This window comes from Vicugna pacos, chromosome 4, assembly GCF_048564905.1.
Source record: "Vicugna pacos chromosome 4, VicPac4, whole genome shotgun sequence".
In the NCBI taxonomy this organism is placed as follows: Eukaryota; Metazoa; Chordata; class Mammalia; order Artiodactyla; family Camelidae; genus Vicugna; species Vicugna pacos.
The window spans coordinates 3,344,966-3,357,654 of NC_132990.1; the positions used below are offsets into that span (position 1 = coordinate 3,344,966).

The 12,689-nt window shown below is 40.1% G+C and overlaps 1 non-coding gene across 1 annotated transcript; it reads left to right on the top strand.

Moving 5' to 3' along the window:
- Nucleotides 1-409: 409 nt before the first annotated feature.
- TRNAG-ACC (transfer RNA glycine (anticodon ACC)) lies at nt 410-483 on the top strand. The gene has a single exon. It is a non-coding gene; the product is annotated as a tRNA-Gly (tRNA).
- Nucleotides 484-12,689: the final 12,206 nt, after the last annotated feature.

Below are 12,689 nucleotides of genomic sequence, written 5' to 3' on the forward strand. Positions count from 1 at the left end.
TCTAAATTTTAGTTGTGTGTGGCATTGTTTGCATTATGCAGCCCTCTAAAATCAGATTTTAAAATTTTCACTTGCTGAGTAGCAGAACTGCACCAATTTCATATATACTGAGTGCAAATGATAGTGGCTGTAACAGGGGGGTGATTTTTTAATATTCCAGATTTTCTCTAGTTTTGCTTATAAAAGTCTTCTAAGATCTTTAGCCATTTTATTAAAGTATTTGTGCCACATCAGCCAGCCCTCATTTTCCCCTCCATTCCACTGAACTAATTTTCAGATTGTTCTATTTAGTGTTTCCTATTTTGCCTCCCCTGGTTGGGATCTTGGTGGGAGGGGAGCTTAGGAGCTCTGGGGATTGGACATAAGGAGTTAGATACGTTTGCATTTCAAAGAAATGCCAAGGTTAGGGGGAGGGTATAGCTCAAGTGGTAGAGCACATGCTCACCATGCATGAGGTCCTGGGTTCAGTCCCCAGTACCTCCTCTAAGGATAAATCAATGAGTAACCCTAAATACCTCCCCTCACTAAAAAAAAAAAAAAAAAAAAAGAAAGGCCAACGTTACCCAGTGCTAGTATGGAAGCTTCATGGCTGCTGCCCCAGACTTTCTAGCTTTCCTGCCGAATCTAGCACATGGTTTCCATTCTTAAGATCACCTCTGTCACAACATGACTATTAACTGGCCATCACTCCTTTTCCAGGCAGAAAGATTTCGGCTGTCCAACCTGAAGTTTTCCCAGCAGGGCCACATGGTGACTAGTGAGTCATCTGTTGGTGCCACAGCACACTACTGTGGCTGCAAGGAAGGCTGGGAAGTGCCTTAGCAGGCCAGTTTCCAGGCTGAACAGAATTGTTTCCACTAGTAAGGAGATGAAAGAAGGAAGTGCAGCCGTAACTCTGCAGCAGAGGGCATTAGGGGCAAACTTGGCATAAAGATCTGTGGGCTCTTCCACCCTTGCCATACTTGGGTGGCCTTTGGCAGGGCCCCTCCAAGCCCTGAACTTGAGAAATTTCAGTTCAGATGGAGAGGTTAAGACAGAAGGGCTGTGCGGGACTTACCAATTCAGCTGAGCTGTTGAGGGGGCCTGCATGGACCCTTCCTTCAGTGTGTATCACCTCCAGCATAGGGCCTGGTATGGAACTGGAACCAGTGAAGTTCCCCCCCACCCCCCACCCCGATCTTAAATTTACAGCAGCTTTAGGCTCACAGCAAAACTGAGCAGGATGTACAGAGGATTCACATATGCTTTACCACCTCCCACCCCAACCCAAGCCCAAACTTCCTCACTGTTGACCACTATTCTGACCACAGTGGTGCATTTTACTAAAACATTTTTTAAAAAAGCCTTTAAAGTTCTTCCACCATTAGAATTCGGCTAAGAGGCTTAGCTTATTGCCCCATGGAAGGAAGGGCACACAATGACCAAGGGACAAATACTTGGCTTTGAGTGCCAAAATTGGCTCTGAAAATTAATACCAGAAGCAGGTACTTAAAGTGATTTGTTTTGAATTTTGCATAAACTTGGAGGACAGAGGACAATGAGTTGCATTATGGCAACAGAGTAGAAGAAAATGTGTAATGAACATTCCACCCCAGAAGAGTTTTACCAGCAAGTAAGGACGGAGTGAGACTGCAGTCAGACTTCAGTGAGTGCTGGAGAAGAAATTCCTGTCTTCAGTGCTCTGGGATGGGCATGGCGGAACTGCATACATTGACTGGGGAGAGTTTAGCATCAGGGGGTGGCGGATTTGCCTTCTTCCCCCAGAACAAATACTGGGAGACCTGTAGGGAAGCCTGAGTGCAGCATGGCACCTCGGCAGTGGGGGCTGGAGGACTGTCTTTCCATGGAGGTGCTGTAGAAGGCCTATTATCCAAATGATTCCGTCAGGAGAACCTCAAGTTTCATTGTCTCAGGACGGGATCTGACCAGTGAGATGTAAGGAGTGGTGGAAGGGGAGAGGATTTCGTAAGAGGAATTTTGTGGAAGAGAAAGTGCCTTGTGCTGCACCCTGCTTACCTTTGAATGTGGTTGTGTGATGACCAGAGCTACTGCAGCCACTTTGAGGCCACAGGGAGGGAGGGAGATCAGTGCCAACCTAGAGTTCTGACATCATTGAGCTGTTGAGCTGATGCCAGCATCTGCCCACCTCCATCCTTCTAGTTATGTGAGAAAAATAAACTGCCCCACACTGAGTGTGTATGCTTGCTGTTACAGAGGAAAGCTCCCTTTTAGGATCCCTCATACTCAGGGAAGTCTAAGGAAAGCCCCTGAGTGTGCTTAAGTATGAGAGAGGAGTGAAGGTGTGAAGAAACCATCAACTGGGAAGGAGCCTTGTGGCTAGGATAAAGGTGATAGAGACTAGATCTCTGGCACCTGGACGCCATGGTGGGACCCTGAACGGGACCACAGTATTGCTGTGGGGAAAGGCTGGTGCCAAAAACCACAGTTCAGAAACCTAGGTCTTAGAACTGGTGGTCAGCAAGGACCAAGTTCAGACAACATGTGGACCACATCCCTTCCTGATGCTGAGATCCCCTTGAAATCTTAGATCACCCTTAAGGAGGAAAATGGGACAAGGGAGGACCAAGTTTGATAGACTATTAAAATAAACTGCTTTAATTTTTGAATGATTTTTTATGGTTTTCTGTTTGTTTTTGGCCTGGGGGAGGTAGTTAGGCTTTCTCGTTCATTTTTTGATGGAGGTACTGGGGATTGACCCCAGGACCTCATGCATGCTACACATGCACTCTACCACTGAGCTATACCCTGCCCCCAAACTGCTTTACATCAAAACAATTTCAGTTTTCTGTCATTAGCAGAAATGGAGCATTTTAAGTCTTCCAAAAATGATTAAGTTACATTTTTGTGCTTTTGAATGGTAACTGCAAATTTTGAATTCTACAGTTACCCTAATGCAGAACTTACTATTCATAAGGAGAGAGCCTCTTTGATTTCATGTCTTTGCAATGAAATACTGATGTAGAAACAGATTTTTAAAAGCAAACTGTATAGCTTATCTATTTCTCACAGGTAATGTAGAACAAGTTTCTAACACCCCATTTTATACCCAGAGATATATTATCCAGAGTACTTTGTGTGAGCACATTTCACATGACAGGCTCTCAGTAAATGCAGTGTGTTGAGTGTGTGTGTGTAGTCCTTGCTTTGCATGGTCCCTTGTTAACAAAAATCCACACTCGTGAGAATTGTGTTTTTCCTTTGCTTTTTCTGATAGAGAACCATGCAAAGTAAGGAACAAGTTTCTAGTATGAATGCATTTGCATTAATATGGTACCATGCAAAGCAAGAACTGCCTGTGTATGTACTCACCCTTTGCTGCTTAAAATATGCCCAGGTGTCTTCCAAGACTTGCTTCCCATTTAGTCTAGGACCCACTGGTCATAAATTCTTACGGGAGCTAATTCCTCTAAACTTCGGGGTTGTATCAGCATCCTAATAGGAATGAGGTGATATCTCAATTTTATTGAGGTGTAATTGACATGTAACATTAAAAGCTTTAGGTGTACAATATGGTAATTTGGTGTATGTATGTATGTGTGTATATATGTGTATGTATATATGTGTATATATATATATATCTCAAAATGTTTACCACAATAAAGTTAGCATCCTTCACCTCACATAAGTACCATTATGCTGTTATTGTGAAAACATTAAAATCTACGACGCCACTTTGAAGCATACAGTCCAGTATTACCAGCTGTAGTCACCTTGCTGTACATTAGATTCCTGGAACTTACACTTCTTATTACTGAAAGTTTGTACCTTTGGCTAACATGTCCTTATTTCTCCCCTGCAACCTTTGGTAACATCATTCTATTCTCTGCTTCTATAAGTTAACCTTTTTTAGATTCTACATATAAGTGAGATCACGCAGTGTCTTTGACTTACCTCACTGAGCATAATGCCCTCAAGGTCTATCCGTGTTGTGGCAAATGTCAGCATTTCCTTCACTTTTAATGACTGAGTTATATTCATGTGTGTGGCGATGTTTATTTTTATTCACTCAGCTGTCAGTAGACACTTAGGTTGCTTCCATATCTTGACTGTTGTGAATAATGCTGCATTGAACATGAATACAAATATCTCTTTGAGATACTGACTTTATCTCTCTTGGATGTATACCCAGAAATGGGAGTGCTGGATTATATGGTAGTTCTTTTTAAAAATTTTGAGTAACATCTGTACTGTTTCCATGGTGGCTCTGCCAATTTACATTTCCACCCACAGTGCACAAGGGTTCCCTTTTCTCCACATTTTCATCAGCATCTGTTATCCCTTGTTTTGTTTTTTTGATACTAGCCAGGTGTGACGTGATTTCTTATTGTGGTTTTAATTTGCATTTCCCAGATGATTAATGATGTTGAGCACCTTTCTGTGTACTTGTTGGCCATTTGTATGTCTTCTTTGGAAAAATGTCTATAGAAGTCTTCTGTCCGTTGTTTAAATCCAATTATTTGCTTTTAGCTACTGAGTTGAAGGAATTCTGTATATATTTTTAATGTTAACCCCTTATCAGATAGATGGTTTGCAAATATTTTCTCCCATCCTGTAGGTTGCTTTTTCATTTTGTTGACTGTTTCTTTTGCAGAAGCTTTTTGGTTTGATGTATGTAGTCCAACTTGTTGATTTTTGCTTTTCTTGTTTGTGCTTTTGGTGTCATATCCAAAAAATCCTTGCCAAGACTGATGTCAGATATTTTTTTTCTCCTGTTTTCTTCTAGTTGTCTTATAGTTTCAAGACTACTGTCCTTCCATTTCAACTTGAAGGACTTCTTTGAACATTTCATGCGGGGTAGATCCAGTGGTAATGAATTCCCTCAGCTTTTTGCCTGGGAATTCATTAATCCTCTCTTATTTTTGAAGGACAGTTTTTGTTGAATATAAAATTCTCAGTTAACAGTTTTGTTTTTTTTTCCCCTTCAGCACTTTAAATATATCATCCCACAGCCTTCTGGCCTTCAAGGTTTCTGTCAAGAAACCCACTAGTCTTATTTGGGATCCCTTGCATGTGATGAGTAGCTTTTCTCTTACTGCTGTCAAGATTCTTCTTGTGTTTGTTTTTTTCACTTTTTGTCGTGGTGAGTCTCTTTAGATTTATCCTACTAGGTATTTTTCTAAACTTCTTGAATTTGTAGACTTGGTCTTTCCTCAAATTTCAGAAGCATTCAGCCATTATTTCTTTAAATACTCTCTCTGTCCCACTCTCTCTCTTATCTTCTGGGACTCCTATAATGTATATATGGGTCCTTTTGACGGTGTCCTATAAATCCCTTAGGTTCTATTCACTTTTCTTCATTCTTTTTTTTGTTCTTGATCCTCAGACACAACAATTCCAAATGACTCATCGTCAAGTTTACTGATTCTTTCTTCTCCTTACTTGAGTCTGCTGTTGAACCTCTCCAGAGAATTTTTCAATTCAGTTATTGTATTGTCAGCTCCAGAATTTATTTCTGGCTCCTCTGTACACTTTCTCTCTTTGTTGATACTCTCATTTTGTTCGTATATCATTTTCCTGATTTCCTTTAGTTCTTTGTCCAGGTTTCCCTCAATTCTTTGCACGTCTGAGTAAGTTTTAGAGATGTTGTCTGGTAAGTATGGTGCCTGTGTTTATTCAAGGCTGGTTTCTGGAGATGCATCTTGTTCCTTTGAATAGGCCCTTTTTCTTGTCTCTCTGTGTGCCTTGTGATCTTCTGTTGAAAACTGGGCATGTGAGAAAGAGCCACCTCTCCTTGCCTTTGCAGGCAGGCATGCAGTACTGTTAGTCATTGGCAGGGCGTGTCCTCAGCCTTGGGATCCACCTGGGATGAAACTGACATCTTCTCCGGTTTTGTCTGAGCTTGCGTCTTGCTTGGACCACACGTGTGCATTTATTTCCCCTCCAATTTCCCCAGAACACATGGCTGCTGTTAAATGTGTTAACTTCTCAAAGAGTCTTAGCGCAGCTTCTCAGGGCCTTACACGTTTTGTTGTGTTCCTTTGCTTAGAATTCATGACCCAGGCAGGCATCCGTGGGTCTGTGGTCCCCCTGCAGTTTCACGTGCTGCCGTGCTTCCCACTTCCTTCAGTGACTTCTGCCAGTCCGAGGTCTGGGCTGTGCTGTTGTTTGTTCCCTGTGTGGGCTGAGTCAGGCAAGACAGGCGTCCCACAGACGGGTCCTTCTGGCTCAAGTGAGAGAACAGGGAGTCGAATCGCCTTCTCTCAACCATGCCACGCCCGGAAGGAGGTGGGGTGAGGGTGGGTGAAAAGGTCACAGATTTCCTACCATTTGAATGTGGCTTTTTCTTGACTGGATATTTGCTTGGTCGCTATAGATCTTTTACTGCTTTTGGGAGCCCCTATCATGTTACTTTAGTCAGTGTCTAATGGTATTTTTAGTGCTTCCTTGGGGGAATGAGGGCCTGGAGCTTCCTACATCTTGCTAATTCTTTTTGTTTTAGTGATTCAATAGGTGTATAGTTCTATTTTCCCATGGTTTTAATTTGAATCTCTATACTGGTTAATGATGCTTGAACACCTTTTCATGTGCTTATGTGCCATCATTATTTCCTATTCGATACCTTTTGCCCACTTTCCTGATTTTCTAATGTTGAGTTTTCAGAATTTTGAAATATATACTGTAGACAGGAATCCCTTGTTGAGTATAGGTTTTGCAAATTCTCTCAGTCTATAGCTTGTCTTGTCTTCCTTGAAAAGAGTCTTTCACAAAAGCAAACATTTTTATTTTAATAAACTCCAATTTGTCATTTTTCTTTTATTTATTATTTTTAGTGACTTTGCTGATAACTCTTTGCCTAGCTGTATCTCCCAAAGCTTTTTTTCCCCATATTTTTGTAATGTTTTATAGTTTTGCATTTTATATGTAAATCCACAGTCCATTTTGAATTGATTTTTGTAAAAGGTGTGAGGTTCAGGTTGAGATTAATTTGTTTAAATTGCTCTAGTACCATTTGTGGAAAAGACCATCCTTTCTGCATTGAATTGCTTTTGTACTTTTGTCAGAGTTCAACTGGGGTTATGTGTATGAGTACTTTTGGATTTACTATTGTGTCTCATGGTCTATGTATGTATCTCTCTGCCAGTACCACACTGTCTTAATTACTGTAACTATATAGTAAGTCTTAACATTGAGTAGAGTGATTCTGTATTCTTTATTGTTATTGTTTCAAAATTATTTTAGCTCTTCTTGTTCCTCTGTCTTTCTGCATATATTTTATAGTAAGTGTATCTATACCTATGCAACACGTAGCTGGGATTTTGATAGGAGTTGTATAGATTTATTTAGATAGAATTGGTATCTTTTTATGTAGGGTAACCACTACGTCTTTGCTAAATCCATTGTCTGAGATTACGCAGAGAAAGCTTCTGCTGACTGCTTTACTTCCTAAGTATGAGTCACACTGTTTCTTTACATATCTTGTAATTATTTTGTTGTTGTTTAAAAGTTGGGATTCTGGACCACAAGTACAGGAACTCTGGAGTTTGATTTCTACCCCTGAGGCTTGTTGTTGTTGTTGCTGTTTGTTTAGTAAACTTGACGGGGCTAATTTTGCGGCATTTGTCTTGCCTTCAGTGCAAGGCTGCAGATGTCTGTGCTCACAGTTTTTAAAAACCCTGGCTTTCCAGAAGTGCCTTTTGCTTCAGCATGTCTTAGTAGTCGGCCAAACACTGGTAACTGGTTCTGTTCAAACACCTTGAGCCACTGAGATCCCCATTCTTTGCTGATAGATCTACATGTAGTTTGGAGAATATATTCAAAGTTCAGCAAGTTTACAAGTCTCCTTTAGCTTTTATTTCTGTTGGGCTCTTTCGCGTGAAGACAGTTTTATGGACATCCAGAAAGGTATGGATAGCTTGAGTTCTCTCTGGTCTCCCCTACACATGCATGCGGTCTTCTGGCAAGCCTGGGATGTGTGGAGAGCTTGTAAGGTTTTCTGTGTCTGTCATCTTCAGCATCTCCTTGTTACATTTCTGGCTAATGTGCTGGCCTCCTGTTTCCCCAGTCAGGACTGCAGACCCATGGCAGCTGAGTCAGAGGTGTTCTCCACTCGCTTCCTAGGTCGCTACTCTTCCTGATAACGTTGTTGAGTGAAGAGTTGTTTTTTGTGTGCTTTTGTTGGTGGTGTTGGTGTTGGGTTTTGTTTTTGTTTTTATTCTGCTCCAAATAAAGTAGATTTCCTCTGGCAGCAATGAATCTTTGGTTTTCAGGACTTGTTCCAGTTTGGTAGAACTGACCCAGCTGGTGTGGGTGAACGGGAGCAATCTAGGTAATAATGCAGGTCGTAATGCCACAGACTTCCACTGTTCAGTAGTTTTTCATGGATGAACATTTCTCAGTTTGTTTGCAATTTGATAATTTCCAGAGTCCCAAAACGGTTGTTTTTTTGACAATTTTGTCTAGTTTTACTGTTTTTCAATGAGATGCTTTGCTGAGCTTCTTTCTCACTCTCCTCCATGTTGGAAGTCCCATCTTCCTAAGAATCTTAGGTCTTAGCCATATGAAGGATGTTCATTTGGGTGAACAATGTTTTAATTCAAATTATCATCCCAGCAGTCAGTTCTGGAAATTTGCTCAGAGGTGGTGCTGCGTTGGCTATAGGTAGCTTTTCTGCTCGACTGAGCAGTTCTGTGTTGCAGATGCCAGTGTCCTTGTCTTAGCTGGACCTGCTGGAATAAGCCAGCCCTTTCTTTCATAACGTAGTAAATAAATCCTCCTCGCTCCTCCCCCCAAAACCGTTGCGTTTGTAAAGTGACTCTAGTATCACTTGTCTGGCATGTTATTACTCACAAAGTCATTCCACAATCTTTCCCTCATTTTCCTCATTTTACACGTAACACCTAGCACTAGAAAGCATATTATTAACATTGTACCTCTGTTTAGATTGCAGAGAAATCATTAAGAGCTTAGACTTTGGAACAGTTTAGAATTTAGTTTGAATTCAGAATGAGCAATGAAGACCTTTGTGATTTCAGGCAAGCTACTTTGGCTTCCTAAGCTCCAATGTCATGATGACAGTACATCCCTGAAAGCATGGTCGTATAGATGATGGGAAATAATGCAAGTAACATCCTTAGCATTTTGTTCAGTACATGATAGGTGTCATTACAGACGAGGAATCACCGCAGAGGGGTGGAGATGACCTGCTTGGGCCATGTAACTAACTAGAGGCAGAGATAGGACTCCAGTGCTTTTCACACAATTATTTTGGGTTGGGCAGGTAATGTATTTTAGGGAAGAGGTAAAGTGAGGCATGAAAAAGCTACTTGCTCTTTTTATCCCATAATCCTGGGGAGTGCTATATAACCCCCTCGAGGACTGGAACTCTAATTTTTTTACATCTGTGTGCACATTTGCAAAGTGGTACCCAAGGAAGAAGTAATGATATGGAAGAGGTCCTGCCAATAAAACCTTGCCACAGATTTGGTGGATTCCCCAGAAAGCAAGACTCTGAGATAAAGAAAGTTTGCAGGACATTTATTATGGTAGACTCTCGAGGTCAACGTTTTTGGGAGAGGGGAAGAAAAAGGATAGGGCAGAGGGAGAGATTGAATTGTGATGCTCAACACTGACAACAGCCAGCCCTGTAAGGATCTAAGGATCTCACATGGCCCTTCAGAGTTGTCTTGAGGTGAGGTGAGCGTTCAGCTCCCACACTGATCAATTACTGGACGGTTGCCACTCTGTGAAGGCAGTGTACCTTGTGTGATCTGGCTCTGTGCAGCTGAGGCAATCCCAACAGGGTTTGAAAGCTGAATGCTGCCTCCCAGCAGCACCGCCAGCAGCTGCGATAATGATTCTTCATTCCTGAAGATGGATCTAGGTGGTGTGTCACAGCATCCACCTGAGACCTGAAGTCATGAAAGGCAGGGGAAGGTTATGTGTGGATACAGACCACATGCACATAATGGTCATCCAGTGGCTCTAAATGTGGCCAACAGGGTGTCAAAAGTGGAGTAGAGTGTCACCTCTGACCTTGATCCCAGGAGAACCATAAATGAAGAGCTGGCTCACTGCCTGATCACTTGGCAGTTCTCAAACTGTGGTCCTGGGACCTCCTGGGGGCCCTTAGATCCTTTCAGCAGGTACAAAATAGCAAAATTATTTTATAATAGTATTTCAGATGATATTTTCCTTTTTTAATGTGTTAATCTTTGCAAAAGATGGTGCAAAAAGTGAAACTATTTGCCCATTTATCATGAATCAAGGCAGTGGCACCAAGCTGTACTAGTGTTCATTCTTTTCTGCACTGCCACACAATGAAAGGTTTTTTTAAAAAGTCAGTTTCACTTAAGATTGTCCTTGATGAAGTAAAATTTATTAATTTGATGCAAATCTTAACCCTTTAGTACATGACTGTAATATTCTCTGTGACAAAACAGGAAGTATACAAAAGCATTTGAGCAGTTGTTTGAATTTGTGAGCTGAAGTAGCTGCTTTTTTTTCAGGGGAAACCATTTTTCCTTGAAAGAACTACTGACAGATAAAATATGAATATTCACATCTAAGTATTTGGTAGACATTTCCTCAAAAATGAATAAGAGCCAGCCACTTATGACAGTATTTATTGTCAGTGATAAAATTTAAGCTTTCCAGTGAAGGCTATAATTTATAATTGTAAATACCATTGAGAGTTTGTCAGTTTCCCAACATTTAAAAATGCTTCTGATGAGATCAGAGGTGATATTGTTGATATTATGTGTAGAATATGTTAATATTTGAAAGACCTGCACATCTCAGTGAACCAGTTTTTTCCAAGTGACCAATGCATGATGTAACATGCATCATCTGGGTAAAAAGTTCTGTTCAATGTGCAGAAAAATAGGCTAAGGGATTATAATGTAATGATATGAGAATTTATTGATAGATATTTAGATTCCACATTTTGACTAACCTTTAAGAAACGACAGTTGTTGACTTTTGGTATAGTATCAGAGCAGAATATCCCTAACTATCTAAAAGGACTCTTAAAACAAATGACCCCTATTCCAACTATGTATTTACGTGAAGCTGGATTTTCTTCATATACTTCAATGAAAAAAGACTGAATGAAAATGCAGATATGAGAATCTGCTTGTCTGCTATTAAGTCAGACATTAAAGAGATTTGCAAAAAAATGTAAAACAATGCCAATCTTTCCCCCCTTTTTTTTGTTTTGAAAATAGTTATTTTTATAGAATGTTATTTATCTTAACATACGATTACTATTATTTTAAAATAAAATAAGTACTTAATTTTCCCTCAGTTTTAATTTTTAACATGGTAAGTGTTGATACAGTTAACCCACTTAACAGAATTTTGTTGGTGTCTTCAATATTTTTAAGTATTCTGAAATCAAAACATTCAGGAACCACTGCTGGAGATACAATTATGTTGATAACTTATCATTGTCTACCTTTAAAATACATTAAACTACTTTGTGGGCAGTGTAAGAACTTTGCAGCAATGTCCTTCCAATAGCTGTGCTCCTGTTGAAATTATCTTTCTTTTCTAAATGCTAAAACCCCCACATCATAGTCATTTTTACTTTAAACGGTTGAGGCACCCATTGAAGTATGCTGCTTAGAGCTTCCTTTAAAAAAAACCTCACTGTTCAGCTATGAGAAGTGCAATTACCTGAGAGCCTCCAGTAACAATGCCTTCAGGATTAGAACTGAAGCCGTGAGTGAGTTCTCAGGCGGTCCCCAGCCAGTGAATAAGAATGGCAGGCTTGCTAAAGAGTCACCATTTCAACAAGTGCAATGCTCTTCTGATGGGCTTTCTAGGCTGTGGAGCTCCCTGTTAGATTTGCTGATATTTCACAGATCTCCCTGCCAAACCATGCTCTCCCACTCCTTTCTCAGGTGTTCGATTTACATTGTACTCTGAATGCTTACCCTGCCAAATTCTGACCCTCCTTTTTATCTTTCACAGAAAATGCCCTCAATAAACCCCTTGTACTCCTAACTCTGTCTTATCCTTTGCTTCCTGGAAGATCCAACTGACATAAAAGTCTTTCAAAAAGATTTTACTCCATCCAGTGTTTTTAAAATTTCTTCCTGTAGAATTGAGGTTCTTCCTGTTACCATTTCTCTTCTTTATTTTGACTTCATTTTTGAAGACTATTTTCACTGGATACAGAATTGTAAGGTGACAATTATTGTCTTTCATCACTTTAAAGATACAGTTCCATTGTCTCGTGGATGCCATTGCTTCTGATTACATGTCAGGTGTTTTTCATTCCTACATGCGTTACTTTTTTTCTGACTGCTTTAAGGATTTTATTATTTTTGGTTTTCAGCAGTTTGACTAGAATGTACTACCTGTGGATTTTTAAAAATTTATCCTGATTGGTGTACAGAGAGCATCTTGGAATTGTGGTTAGATGTATTTTACTAATTTTGGCCATCATATTTTCAGATATATCATTGCTCTCATTATTGCTGCTGCTTATACTCCAGTAACACATGTTAAACTATTTGATATTGTCTCACATACTTCAGAGTCTCTGTTCCATTTTTTAAAAAGCAGCTTTATTGAAGAATAATTGACATACAATAAAAAATGCATTTAAAATTTACATTTAAAATTTGATAAAGTGTATGTTAAAATTTGATGTAAAATTTAAAATTGAGGAATGGCTAAGGTGGCAGAGTAGGAAGACCCTGAGCTCACCGCCTTTCACAGGCACA